Source organism: Cajanus cajan, chromosome 1 (genome assembly GCF_000230855.2).
Source record: "Cajanus cajan strain Asha chromosome 1, NIPB_CcT2T_4, whole genome shotgun sequence".
Lineage (NCBI taxonomy): Eukaryota > Viridiplantae > Streptophyta > Magnoliopsida > Fabales > Fabaceae > Cajanus > Cajanus cajan.
The window spans coordinates 16,305,308-16,320,262 of record NC_138517.1 but is presented as its reverse complement, the minus strand read 5'-3'; the positions used below and the strand labels follow the sequence as shown (position 1 = coordinate 16,320,262).

Sequence of the window (14,955 nt, the reverse complement as noted above, 5' to 3'; positions counted from 1 at the left end):
GGAAGTATGTTAGCAACCTACACCAATTTTTTAGGACAAAAAAACCACTCATTTCTTTTGATTTTGTTAATTCGTACAAAGGATATTATAGTAATTTAATTTAATTTTAAATGAAAATAAAATATTTTCTCTCTCTTATTAATTTCATTCTCTAAATCATTTCTCTCTCTTATTAAACTTCTTCTCCAACTCATTTCTCTTTCTTATTAAATTCTTTCTCTAACTTATTTATCTCTCTCCTATTAAATTCTTTCTTTAATTCATTTCTCTCTCATCTCTCATGATGTCTCCCCCCTCTCTCTCTGAACAAATAAAAATTAATTAATAGAAAAAATAAATGAATTGGAGAATGAAATTAATAAGAGAGAGAAAATATTTTATTTTCATTTAAAATTAAATTAAATTACTATAATATCCTTTGTACGAATTAACAAAATCAAAAGAAATGAGTGGTTTTTTTGTCCTAAAAAATTGGTGTAGGTTGCTAACATACTCCCACTAAAAAATAGGTGGGAGTACATTAGCATTCCCCTATATATATATATATATATATATATATAGGGTTCAAATGACCCTAGTATAACTTTTACTAAGTATTACACCACTCAATAATTTTATATTAAATGTTAATTTTATAAATTCAACTGTTAGATCAAAATTTTTTTACTCTTAGAATATATATACAAAATTTTATATTAATCTAAGATAATTTGATACATTAAATAAAATTGATGTAATAATATACATTTCAAAATATAATAAAATATGAACATTTTGATTACCTTCAAGTTGTTGTTCAATTTTAATAAAATTTGATATAAACATATAAAGTGATATGAATTTATAATTCAACGATTTGATTTACAAAATTCACATTTAATATAAAGTTATTGACCGATATAATACTTAGTAAAAGTTATACTGATATCGTTTGAATCCTCCCCTATCTATCTATCTATCTATCTATATATATATATATATATATATATATATATATATATATACCTAATTGATATGAAAAGTCTTTAACGCAATAGGCTGCGGATTTTTTTCTCGAATAATATTTTTTTAAAATAAATTACCAAAAAACATTTATGACACATTATTTATCCAAATACACCTCTTTACTGTTCACACTTAAAATTCGGTTCTAGGGAACCGAATTCTGAACAGTGTTATTTATTTTATTTTTTTTGCGTTTTAGTTTCTAAGGAAGAGGAAAATTGAATTTAGAACAGTCCGTTGCAGATAAAAAATATACACATGATGAATAGATCATAACGGGCCGTTCCAAGCAGAACGACTCGTTCCAGTTGTAAAATTAACACATTCCTAAGCCCAAAACAAAAAAAAATAAAAATTTAAACACTACTCAGAATTTAATTCCCCGGGAACCGAATTCTGGGCACAAAAAAGATAAATAATAAAATAAAACAGATTTTTGAGTGTGATCAATAAAGAGGTTTATTTGGATAAATAATGTGTAATAGATATTTTTTGTAATTTTTTTTTAAAAAATATTATTTGAGAAAAAAATTCATAGGCTACCGTGGTTTTCCTCATGATATTGGCACACCTTAGGTCCCAAAATGCCAACAGGAGATAATTTTTTACTTGCCCTAATTTCTTCGGGAAATATTAAAAAAAAAAAATTCCTCCCTTACTATCAATGTTACTAGAAAGCACTAATGGGAATATGGGTTGACAAAATGACAACTTTGATTAAAAAAATAAAACAATTTGTAACCATGTTTTCGATGTGGAATATTCATTAGTACATTTCTTATTTTAACTATTTATTTATTTATTTCATTTTCAAGATTTGAAGCCTAAAATTTTATTTAAAAAGATTAAGTCTAGTCTTACTCAAACTAACAACTTATTAACTTGATTTCTTTGATGATTGTGAGAGAGGGGTTGATTAGGCTTTTATATATGGAAAGAGATCAAAGTACAGTAATGTAACTTTTCATCTATTATAATGTTTAATAATTTTATGTGTGTGCATGTGTGATTTAACAAACATGCATAAAATTTTTCATTAATGTAAAAATAAGATTTCTTGACGTACTTTTTTTATTAAGTTTTATCCACATGACATAAAAAGTGATATGATGATATACTTGTAAATATGTCAAAACATTTTATGACAGATGTTGACTTACCCATCATAGAATGTTCTTTCTATGACGAGTAAGTCAATGCCCGTCATAAAATGTGTTGGTCAACTTTTAACTTCAACATTTCTATGATGGGTGCTAACTTACCTGTAATAGAAAAGAACATTTTATGACGGGTAAATTATCATTTGTTATATAGAATGTCTTCTTATTACTTACACTCAGAGTGCAAACTCAGTTCATGCTCCACTATTTTATCTTTTTCTTCGTTCATGCAATAGAGGCAATTCCATCAACAAACATTTGTACATTGTTGAGGTGATTTTTGACAACACCAACGACCATTGAAGCGATTTTCAGTGAAACCCTTCATTAGTTCTTATACTCTTCTCTTTTTCGTTCTTGTAACGCCTAATTCTAATACCCAAATTATACAATATAAAATTATAATATTTTCGCAATTATATCATTAACAATATCTATATATTTATTTAATAAAAATAAAAGTAAAGAAAAGAATATCTTGTGAATTTAATACATAACATATCGTTCTAAAATATTTAGAATAACGTATTATTTTACACATTATTCATTTTCCTTACTTATTTAAATACAATATATATATTCATAACGGAAAGAAAATTACAATTAAAATAATATGATTGACAAGTAAAGTTATAACAGATCCATCAAATAGCCTCCGTATTCCAATTTCCTTCCACGTAGGACAGCAGTAATAATAACAGCAAAATGATCTGGAATCTCAAGTTGATCCATCTATTTATAATATATTTAATTAAAAAAAACAAAGAAAAGAAAGGAGTAAGAACAATATCCAATAAATACAATAATTCGAACGAATAAACATAATTATTTATAAATAAAATTTTAACATATATATATATATATATAAATATATATTTATACAGATTAAATATTAGATTTTCTTGATACAATAAAATTTGAATTATACTTGTAGTGACTAGTCAGGATAAATGAGCATCATTATAACACCAACCAAAAGATATTCCACCTCCATTTCTTACTCATTTAAATCCCCAAGGTTAAACCTCCAGCTACAAATAATTCAAACTTTATCATCTATGGCCATAGAGTATTAATTATCTTTAAAATGAGTAAAAGACATTTTAACAAATTATATTAATCATAAAAAAATTACTCAAAATAGATTTAAGAATTTATCATTATTTAAGCTTTAATTAAATAACACAAATTTAAATAAAATATATTAAGAGCACTAATTAATTAAATGACAATGACAATTATTATAAAATAATTAAACAATATAAAATGTGAATATATTAATAATTATTATAGATAAGAATAATCATAGAATAAGTAATAGTAATTAAAGGTTAAACAAATATATGAGGTTAGAAACACCCCACTAAATAATAACGTAAATAAATAAACATAATAATTAAAAGTTAAGTAGTTAGATGAGGTTAGGAACACCTCACTGAATAAATATAATAATAACATAAATAAACATTGTAATTAAAAGTTAAGTAGTTAAATGAGGTTAAGAACACCTCACTGAATAATTATAACAATAACATAGTAATTAAAAGTTAAGTAGTTAGATGAGGTTAGGAACACCTCACTGAATAAATATATAAATATAGTGAGGTTAGGGTCACCCCACTAAATAATAGAAATAACATAAATAAATAAACAGGGTAATTAAAAGTTAAGGAGTTAGATGAAGTTAGTAACACCTCACTGAATAAATATAACAATAATGAGGTTAGGGGCACCCCACTAAATAAATATAATCAAGTAAATGACATAAATAAATATACATAATAGTATATAAAATTTTAAAAAGATAAGGTTCTCCTCCCCCTTACCTAGATAAGTAGGAGTTGAAACTAGTGCAATATCTCTCTAAAAACTTGGGCAGAATCTCTTCCTCTTTCTCCTTAAACAAGGCACTAGAGCAGAACCTCCTTTTCTTTCTCCTTCTCTCTCTCTTACTTTCTCTCTCTATTTCTCCAGAATTTCCTTCTCTCTAGAATTCTGAATTTTCAAAACCTTAGGCTCCTATTTATAGAAATTTTGAAGTTACTATGCACTATGCACTATTCATTAAAATAATATTATAAGTTACTATGCACTATTCATTATTATAATATTATAAATTACTATTCATTAAAAAATAATATAATAATTTGAAACAAACGTAAGTGCTTACGTTCTTGTTTTTGGAAATTACTATTTATTAAAATAATAATATATTTACTATTCATAAATACGTAAATACGTATATGTGAATAGTAAAATACGTATATATAAATAGTAAAATACGTATATAAAAATATGATAAACTTTCTAATAATCTCAATAAATATTTAAAATCAAAATAACCTGTTTTATTTAATAAAATTTGGGATATTACAGTTCTCATTCTTGCATCTGTTTGTTTGTTCTCACGCTCCCAGGTTCATTCTCATTCTCATATCTTTTTCATGCATTTCGTGTATGATGTTGGTGTTGTTTGATGTTATTGCTCTAGTAAGAGAAAAGAGTGTGGCAACGAAACACGAAGAGAGAAAAAAAAGGTGACGGTAAAACGTGAAAAGATACTACAAGAGAGAAAGAACGAGACGACAAAACACGAAGAGATGTGACAACAAAAAAGAAATAGCGATGCGGTGACAGAATACAAAAAAATGCAACAAAAAGAAATAGTGCAACAAAAAAGCATTTGACAACCTAAAAAATAACTTTTATGTCAGATATTTTTTTAACCAACATAAAAAGTCAAGATCTTCTATGTCAGTTATTTTATAATCGACATAAAAAAGTCAATAATTTTTATGTCATTGAGATTTATAATGTGTTTAAAATTAAGATAAAAATCATTTTTATCAACCATTAAAAGTGTTGTGCACTAATGATTAAATAAATATAGCAACATGAAGCAAAGTTGGAACCTCAAGGAAGCTAAATGTGTAAATGGGACCACCACTATCTTGTTATCTTAGGTAAACACGTAAATTCGTTCCCTTGGTTGTGGGAGGGGTCCAAATTCATATTTTTTGTTGTAGAAGAATGAGATCTTTAAAGAATTCATTGTTCTTCATTCCATTTGAATTTGGTTGGCTTGCCAATGGAATAGCCTACAAAACCTTGAGCTCTCTCTCTATTTCAGTATCATCCTTTCTTGTGACGAAACCCACTTGAGTAGTAAAGTGATTACGATTCAGTAGCCTTTTTTTGTTCAAACTTTTCTTAGCATATTGACTTCTAATAAAATAAGGAAAAGTTTTGGTTGTAGTGGAGGATAAAATCGTATACATATTTCGCTGATATCACTTGATTTAACTAAGGATCTTCGATGTGTGGTAAGATGCATAAAAGTGAGAATACAACAAAAAAGAATGCATGAAAGAATATTTATGTAGCTCTTTATGTTTATTTTTTTAACCATGTTTATTATATAAAATATCTATGAATTTTATCAATACTTAAATTCTATCAAAAAAATTTAATTATTTATTTTAATAAAAACCTTTTTTTCAAGCACATTTTTTTTTATCTCATTCGCATAACTTTAAAAATTTGAGTCTAATTTCACTGAAGCTAAGGACTAGTTTATCGTGTGTTCATCTTTATTTCTATGTCTATATGCATCACGTCATGCATTTTATTCGACATGGTTTAAAGATACCCTTTAAGTGTAGTCTCCACTTATGATATTTAGATATTTATCCCTCCCATAAATTCTGTCCTCCATATCCGAGTTAACCGTACCCTTGACATTGTAGAAGCATATATAATCATTGAACTAATTTACTTGGGTTAACAATTATTATAGTTAGGATAAATGTTTCCATTAATATTTATAAAAAAAAAACTTGAAATATGAAACGAAAAAATTTCATACAATAAAATTAATTTATGTGTAAGTTAATTTATAATTTTTTTATTTTAATTTATAAAAAAATTATTCAAATAAGACCTATGCCGAGTTGGATAATTATTCATACTTGTTGTAACAGAATCATGATGAAAATAAAAAAAATATATTTTTAATGAAGTTGTTTCCAATATTTTATTTTGAGAGAAAAATTTTGAAAAATTCTTTAAAGAAAAATAGTCTTTTTGAAATCACAATTGGATTAGAAAGACAATTATGTGAGAAATGTATTAGCGTCCTATAATACTTGTTAAAAATAGCTTTGATTTTTAATTTTTTTCATGAAAAAACCTTTTTTTTTTATTTAAAAAAATTAACATAATGATTTAAGCTAGAAAATGAGTAGTCATTAAATCCTTACAATAACTTTAAAGATAGAACTTTTATTTAATTAACATTATTAATTTCTTTGTATTTATTTATTTTTAATATTTTATTAAAAAGATAAAAACTTTCATATTTAAAATTTTTTCTTACACAAGAATTTAAACTAGTAAATGTTTAGTCAAAATTCTTATAATCAAATAATGTAAAAAATAAAATTGTTATTTAATTGATGCTATTGGTTATCACATATAATATTTTTTTAAAAACAAAACAAATCTTATTTTACTCCATGTGTAATATCCCAAAATTTTATTCAAATGAAAAGAGTTATTTATTATGTGAATAAGTATTTTATTCCTGTATTTTACTATTTACATATACGTATTTTACTATTTATGTATACGTATTTATGAATAGTATTTTACTATTCATATGAATAGTAATTTTGAAAAAAACGTAAGCACTTACGTCAAAACTCAAATTATTTGGATGAATAGTATTTTACTATTCATGAATAGTAATTATATTATTATTTTAATGAATAGTGTATAGTGCATAGTAACTTCAAAATTTCTATAAATAGGGACCTAAGGATTTTGAAAATTCATAACTAGAGAGAAGAAAAGTTTAGAGAGAATGAATTCTAGAGAGATAGAAAGAGAAAATAAGAGAGAAGGTTCTGCCTAGGTTGTGAAAAGAGGAGGAGAATAGAGAAGGTTCTGCTCTAGTTCCGGTTCCGGTTTAAGGAGAAAGAGAGGAGATTCTGCCCAAATTCCTATTTATCCAGGTAAGGGGGGAGTGGGAAACCTTGCTTGGGGGTGTAGAAATAATTGTTAAATAGTCTGTTTGTTGGATTGGCTCCCGATCCCTTGTCTGTTGTTTGATTATTTGAATATATATTATTACTGTGTTTTGTTTGTACTACTTGATTTTCTTGTTGCGGTAATTAATAATTATAATTAATGGATAACTTCACTTTTACTATTCTAAAATATTCATTGAATGGAAGACTAAGTCTCCTATTAACTTATAAATTTAGACTTTATTATCTAAATGGAAGGCCGAGCCTCCTTATTTTCATTAAGCTTCCTATTTTACTTAAGGATATAATTATACCAGGAAATATAAATTATATGATCCCTAAAGACCTTTGAACTATTGGACCCTTGACTTAATGACCTTGGACTATTGAACTGTTGGACTGTTGGACAATGGACTATTGGACTATTGAACCTTTGGACTATGGGACTATTGAATTATTGGACCTTTGGACTATTGGATTAATAAAATATAATATAAGTATGAATTATGCTTATGATATGGTATATTATAGGAAATTCTGTAACATGTGAAATGTTAAGTTTATGATTGTATGACATGCATCATATGCATATATACTCCAGGTGTGCCGCTGAGGCCGCATACCCACGACTAACAAGGTGTGCCTTTGGGTCACCAATGATGTAACCAGGTGTTCCTTTGGGTCACCCACGATATGCTAACTAGGTGTGCCTTAGGGTCACCAATGATGATATGTGAACTTCCGTATGGCGCCACATGCATATATTTATGAGTTGAGTCTATGACATCATTGCATGATAAATAATTATTATATATGATAATGATTATGTGTGTGTGCTATTTAACTTTTATTTCTTCATCTACAACTGAGTGAGATGTTTCTCGCTCCCTTGTTATTTTTGTATATGTTTAAATTTATGTTGCAGGTAATCATCATCATGAGGATGTTGGTGATGAGGCCTAAAGGCTTCTTGGGGCATGCTCTGATAGGATGTGACATCGGGTTTAGCTAGGATTTCTCTGATGTCTTTCTTGTTCTAAAAACATTTTCTTTTCTTGTGTAATTTAATAAATTATAAGTTGATTCCTAACTAGGAGGCACTGCCACCTTTACTGGGATTAATTTATAATCTTTGTTTTATAATAACTTCTTAAGTTTGATATTTATGTGTATGAATTTATGAATGTGCATCTTCTACCTTATGATACTTATTGTTTTATATCATTCTATGAAAATCTTTTATAAATATAGTTTATGTTTATTAATGATTTTGGGGTAGAGGGTGTCACATTTAGTGGTATCAGAGCAGGTCGATTTTATCGGCCGTGAGTTATGTGTCTACTATATTTATTGATAAATGAATTGATTGTGAGATCTATTATGTTGATATGATGCTTGCCTATGTCTATTAATTGTATTATTTCTTTAGAATATGGCTGGTAGAAATGATCGTGCGATTGCTGATGCTCTCCAAGCATTAGCCCAAGCTATGAACAACAATAATATGAATGGAGTTGCTCCTAACTGGTTGGAGCAATTTCAGAGGAATAATCCACCCACTTTCAAAGGAGGTTATGACCCAGATGCCGCCATGAATTGGTTATCAGAGATCGAGAAAATCTTTAATGTTATGGATTGTCCCCTTACAGGGAGAGTGAAGCTAGCCACCTTCATGCTGACAGCTGATGCTTACTTTTGGTGGGAAGGAGCACTTCGGAGGATAATTGATGGAGGCGTACATTTGAATTGGGAGAACTTCAAGAGGGTCTTTCTTGAAAAATATTTTCCAGATGATGTAAGGAGTAGGAAGGAAATGGAATTTCTTGAACTAAAACAAGGAAACGATACAGTAGAGGTATATGCTGCAAAGTTTGATGCTTTGGTCCGCTACTGTACACACTATCATGGTGAAGGTGGGGAAAGGGCCAAATGCATAAAGTTTGTAAATGGTCTGCGTCCTGAAGTGAAAACAGCAATCAATTATCAAGAGATATATCATTTTCCCACTCTGGTCAATAAGTGCAGTATTTATGATCGTGACAACCGTGCTCGTGCTGCTTTCTATAAAGGAGCTGGAGGCCCTGCTCGTACAGTGAATTCTAATACTTCTAGTAGAAGTAAGCCTTATTCCAACCCTACAAGATTTCAAGGGAATATGACTATTAATAATAGAAGTAATTCCTTTACTAGAAGAACCACTGTAAATACTACTGGAAGTGTTGGAGGATCTACTTTTTCAGGGAGATGTGGGAAGTGTGGACGTGTTGGTCATAACAAGTCAGAATGTCGTGACAAGGAGATTACCTGTTTCAACTGTAGTGGTAAAGGACATATTAGCACTCAATGTTCTGAACCACCAAGAACACGTGTCGTTGGATCAGGATCGCAAACCGAACGACCAAAGACTGTAGGAAGAGTATTTGCTCTTAGTGGTGTTGAAGCTGCTCAGTCAGAAAATTTGATACAAGGTACTTGTTTCATAGCTGAGACTCCTTTTGTTGTACTATTTGATTCTGGTGCAACTCATTCCTTTATTTCCATCTCTTGTGTCCAAAAACTGAAACTGCCTGTGTCTTTGTTAAATTTTGATTTAGTTGTTGAAACCCCTACTAATGGTTCTGTAACTACATCCCTAGTGTGTTTAAAATGCCCTTTGACAATTTCTGATAAACAGTTTCTAGTTGACTTAATCTGTCTGCCTCTTAGTCAATTAGATGTAATCCTTGGTATGGATTGGCTATCTTCTCACCATGTTCTTTTAAATTGCTTTGATAAATCCATTTCATTTGGTGAATGTAAGAGTACGGAATTTCTTAGTGCTTCTGACATTAAAACTTGTTTAAAGGAAAATGAAAGGGTATACATGATCTTATCTTCATTAACAGTTGAGACTGAGAATAAGCTAGATGAGATTCCCTTAGTGAGAGAATTTCCAGAAGTATTTCCTAAGGATGTGTCTAGTTTACCACCTGAGAGAGAGATTGAGTTCAGTATAGACTTAGTGCCAGGTACCGCACCCATATCTATAGCACCCTATAGGATGTCTCCTAAAGAGTTAGTTGAGCTTAAGAAACAGATAGAGGAACTACAAGAGAAACAATTCATTAGGCCTAGTGTTTCACCTTGGGGAGCGCCTGTTCTATTGGTCAAGAAGAAAGATGGGAGCATGAGATTGTGCATAGATTATAGACAATTGAATAAGGTAACCATTAAGAATAAGTATCCATTGCCTAGAATAGATGACCTTATGGACCAGCTAGTTGGGGCTTGTGTGTTTAGTAAGATAGATTTGAGATCAGGTTATCACCAAATCCGAGTGAAATCCGAGGATATCCCAAAGACTGCTTTTAGGACCCGCTATGGGCACTATGAGTATTTAGTGATGCCTTTTGGTGTGACTAATGCACCTAGTGTTTTCATGGACTACATGAATAGGATCTTTCACCCTTACTTGGATAGATTTGTAGTGGTCTTCATAGATGATATCCTAGTGTATTCTAAGAATAGGGAGGAGCATGCTGAGCACCTTAGGATCGTTCTTCAAACCCTTAAGGAGAAACAATTGTATGCTAAATTGGCAAAATGTGAATTTTGGTTGGAGAGTGTAAATTTTCTAGGGCATGTGATATCCAAGGATGGGATAGCTGTAGATCCTTCTAAGGTAGAGGCGGTTCTTGAATGGAAAACACCTAAGTCAGTTTTTGAGATTAGGAGTTTTCTAGGACTAGCTGGGTATTATAGGAGATTTATAGAGGGTTTTTCTAAATTAGCTTTACCTTTGACCAAATTGACTAGGAAAAACCAACCTTTTGTGTGGGACTCTAAGTGTGAAGAGAGTTTTCAAGAACTTAAGAGAAGACTAACTAGTGCCCCTGTGTTAGTATTACCTGACCCTAGCAAGACTTTTGAGGTATTTTGTGATGCTTCCAAATCAGGTTTAGGTGGAGTACTTATGCAGGAGAGAAGGGTAGTAGCCTATGCGTCTAGACAACTTAAAACCCATGAGCAAAACTATCCTACCCATGATCTTGAGTTAGCTGCAATAGTATTTGTGCTTAAGTTGTGGAGACACTACTTGTTTGGATCTAGATTTGAGGTGTTTAGTGATCATAAAAGCCTTAAGTACTTGTTTGACCAAAAGGAATTAAATATGAGACAGAGAAGATGGTTAGAGTTTCTTAAGGATTATGACTTTCAGTTGAACTATCACCCAGGCAAAGCTAATGTGGTAGCTGACGCTTTGAGTAGGAAATCCTTGAGAATTTCTTCTTTAATGATGAGGGAATTGCACATGATTGAGGAATTTAGGGATATGAGTTTAGGGTGTGAACTAACCTCTAAGAGTATTAGGTTGGGAACCTTGAAGGTGACTAATAACTTGATAGATGAAATTAGAAAAGGTCAGAAGGTAGATCCTTTCTTATTGAGTCAAGCTGAGAAGTTGAATCAAGGTGTGGAAAGTGAATTTAGAATTGGAATAGATGGAGTATTGAGATTTAGGGATAGGTTGTGTATTCCTAGTGTGCCTGAACTTAAGAGAGCAATTCTTGAAGAAGGACATAGGAGTAGCCTTAGTATTCATCCTGGAGCCACTAAGATGTACCAAGACCTTAAGAAGATGTTTTGGTGGCCTAAGATGAAGAAGGAAGTGGAGGAATTTGTGTATGCCTGCCTAGTATGTCAAAAAGCTAAGGTAGAACACCAAAAACCTTCAGGTTTGATGCAACCTTTGGATGTGCCTGTATGGAAATGGGATAGCATCTCTATGGATTTCATAGTTGGATTACCTAAAACTACGAAAAACTTAGATGCTATATGGGTTATTGTAGATAGATTGACTAAGTCTGCCCATTTTATTCCCATTAACATTAGATACTCTTTGGAGAGACTAACCAAGTTGTACATAAGTGAGATTGTGAGATTACATGGGGTTCCTACTAGTATAGTTTCTGACAGAGATCCTAGGTTTACTTCTAGATTTTGGGACAGTTTACATGAGGCTCTAGGCACTAAGCTTAGATTGAGTTCAGCCTACCATCCCCAAACAGATGGCCAAACCGAAAGAACTATTCAATCTTTGGAAGACTTGTTGAGAGCTTGCATTTTAGAACATGGGGGTAGTTGGGATAGTTTCCTACCTTTGATAGAATTTACCTACAATAATAGCTACCATTCCAGTATTGAGATGGCACCCTATGAAGCTCTATATGGTAGGAGATGTAGAACACCTTTGTGTTGGGTAGAACCTGGAGAGAATGCTATCTTAGGACCTGAGATAGTTCAACAAACTACTGAACAAGTTAAGATGATCCAGGAGAGAATGAGAGCAGCTCAGAGTAGGCAGAAGAGTTACAGTGATAAGAGGAGAAAGGACCTTGAGTTTAATGAAGGTGATCATGTATTCCTTAAAGTTACTCCTTGGACAGGAGTAGGCAGAGCACTAAAATCGCGTAAGCTTACTCCACGTTTCATTGGTCCTTATCAAATCCTTAAAAGAATTGGTGAAGTAGCCTATCAAATTGCCTTACCCCCATCTCTTTCAAATCTTCATAATGTCTTTCATGATTCCCAACTCAGAAAATATGTCCATGATCCTTCCCATATCATCGAGTCTGACAATGTTCAATTGAAAGATAATCTCACCTATGAAACAGTTCCTTTAAGAATTGATGATACGAGGGTGAAACAACTAAGAGGAAAGGAAATTCCTTTGGTTAAGGTCGTTTGGGGAGGACATTTTGAAGAAAGTGCTACTTGGGAGTTAGAAAGCAAGATGCGTGAAGATTATCCTTTTCTATTTCAGGAAAATTTCGGGGACGAAATTTCTTAAAGGAGGGGAGAAATGTAATATCCCAAAATTTTATTCAAATGAAAAGAGTTATTTATTATGTGAATAAGTATTTTATTCCTGTATTTTACTATTTACATATACGTATTTTACTATTTATGTATACGTATTTATGAATAGTATTTTACTATTCATATGAATAGTAATTTTGAAAAAAACGTAAGCACTTACGTCAAAACTCAAATTATTTGGATGAATAGTATTTTACTATTCATGAATAGTAATTATATTATTATTTTAATGAATAGTGCATAGTGCATAGTAACTTCAAAATTTCTATAAATAGGGACCTAAGGATTTTGAAAATTCATAACTAGAGAGAAGAAAAGTTTAGAGAGAAGAAAAGTTTAGAGAGAAGGAATTCTAGAGAGATAGATAGAGAAAATAAGAGAGAAGGTTCTGCCTAGGTTGTGAAAAGAGGAGGAGAATAGAGAAGGTTCTGCTCTAGTTCCGGTTCCGGTTTAAGGAGAAAGAGAGGAGATTCTGCCCAAATTCCTATTTATCCAGGTAAGGGGGGAGTGGGAAACCTTGCTTGGGGGTGTAGAAATAATTGTTAAATAGTCTGTTTGTTGGATTGGCTCCCGATCCCTTGTCTGTTGTTTGATTATTTGAATATATATTATTACTGTGTTTTGTTTGTACTACTTGATTTTCTTGTTGCGGTAATTAATAATTATAATTAATGGATAACTTCACTTTTACTATTCTAAAATATTCATTGAATGGAAGACTAAGTCTCCTATTAACTTATAAATTTAGACTTTATTATCTAAATGGAAGGCCGAGCCTCCTTATTTTCATTAAGCTTCCTATTTTACTTAAGGATATAATTATACCAGGAAATATAAATTATATGATCCCTAAAGACCTTTGAACTATTGGACCCTTGACTTAATGACCTTGGACTATTGAACTGTTGGACTGTTGGACAATGGACTATTGGACTATTGAACCTTTGGACTATGGGACTATTGAATTATTGGACCTTTGGACTATTGGATTAATAAAATATAATATAAGTATGAATTATGCTTATGATATGGTATATTATAGGAAATTCTGTAACATGTGAAATGTTAAGTTTATGATTGTATGACATGCATCATATGCATATATACTCCAGGTGTGCCGCTGAGGCCGCATACCCACGACTAACAAGGTGTGCCTTTGGGTCACCAATGATGTAACCAGGTGTTCCTTTGGGTCACCCACGATATGCTAACTAGGTGTGCCTTAGGGTCACCAATGATGATATGTGAACTTCCGTATGGCGCCACATGCATATATTTATGAGTTGAGTCTATGACATCATTGCATGATAAATAATTATTATATATGATAATGATTATGTGTGTGTGCTATTTAACTTTTATTTCTTCATCTACAACTGAGTGAGATGTTTCTCGCTCCCTTGTTATTTTTGTATATGTTTAAATTTATGTTGCAGGTAATCATCATCATGAGGATGTTGGTGATGAGGCCTAAAGGCTTCTTGGGGCATGCTCTGATAGGATGTGACATCGGGTTTAGCTAGGATTTCTCTGATGTCTTTCTTGTTCTAAAAACATTTTCTTTTCTTGTGTAATTTAATAAATTATAAGTTGATTCCTAACTAGGAGGCACTGCCACCTTTACTGGGATTAATTTATAATCTTTGTTTTATAATAACTTCTTAAGTTTGATATTTATGTGTATGAATTTATGAATGTGCATCTTCTACCTTATGATACTTATTGTTTTATATCATTCTATGAAAATCTTTTATAAATATAGTTTATGTTTATTAATGATTTTGGGGTAGAGGGTGTCACACCATGCATGAAATTTATTATGGTAAATGAATATTTCATAAACTTTTATGATTTAAGTAATATTAAAAGAAAGAAATGTTACACAATTAACATCACAAATTGTT

General features: G+C 30.8%; 2 long non-coding RNA genes across 2 annotated transcripts; one reads left to right on the top strand and one right to left on the bottom strand.

Annotated features, from left to right (window-relative positions):
• Positions 1–2,650: 2,650 nt before the first annotated feature.
• On the bottom strand, positions 2,651–4,782 carry LOC145958448 (uncharacterized). The gene is made up of 2 exons (XR_014434251.1): positions 3,992–4,782; positions 2,651–2,897 (listed from the first exon to the last, which is right to left on the bottom strand). It is a non-coding gene; the product is annotated as an uncharacterized LOC145958448 (long non-coding RNA).
• An 8,595-nt stretch (positions 4,783–13,377) lies between these two features.
• On the top strand, positions 13,378–14,720 carry LOC145958446 (uncharacterized). Its single transcript, XR_014434249.1, has 2 exons — positions 13,378–13,547; positions 14,488–14,720. It is a non-coding gene; the product is annotated as an uncharacterized LOC145958446 (long non-coding RNA).
• The last annotated feature ends 235 nt before the right edge of the window (positions 14,721–14,955 follow it).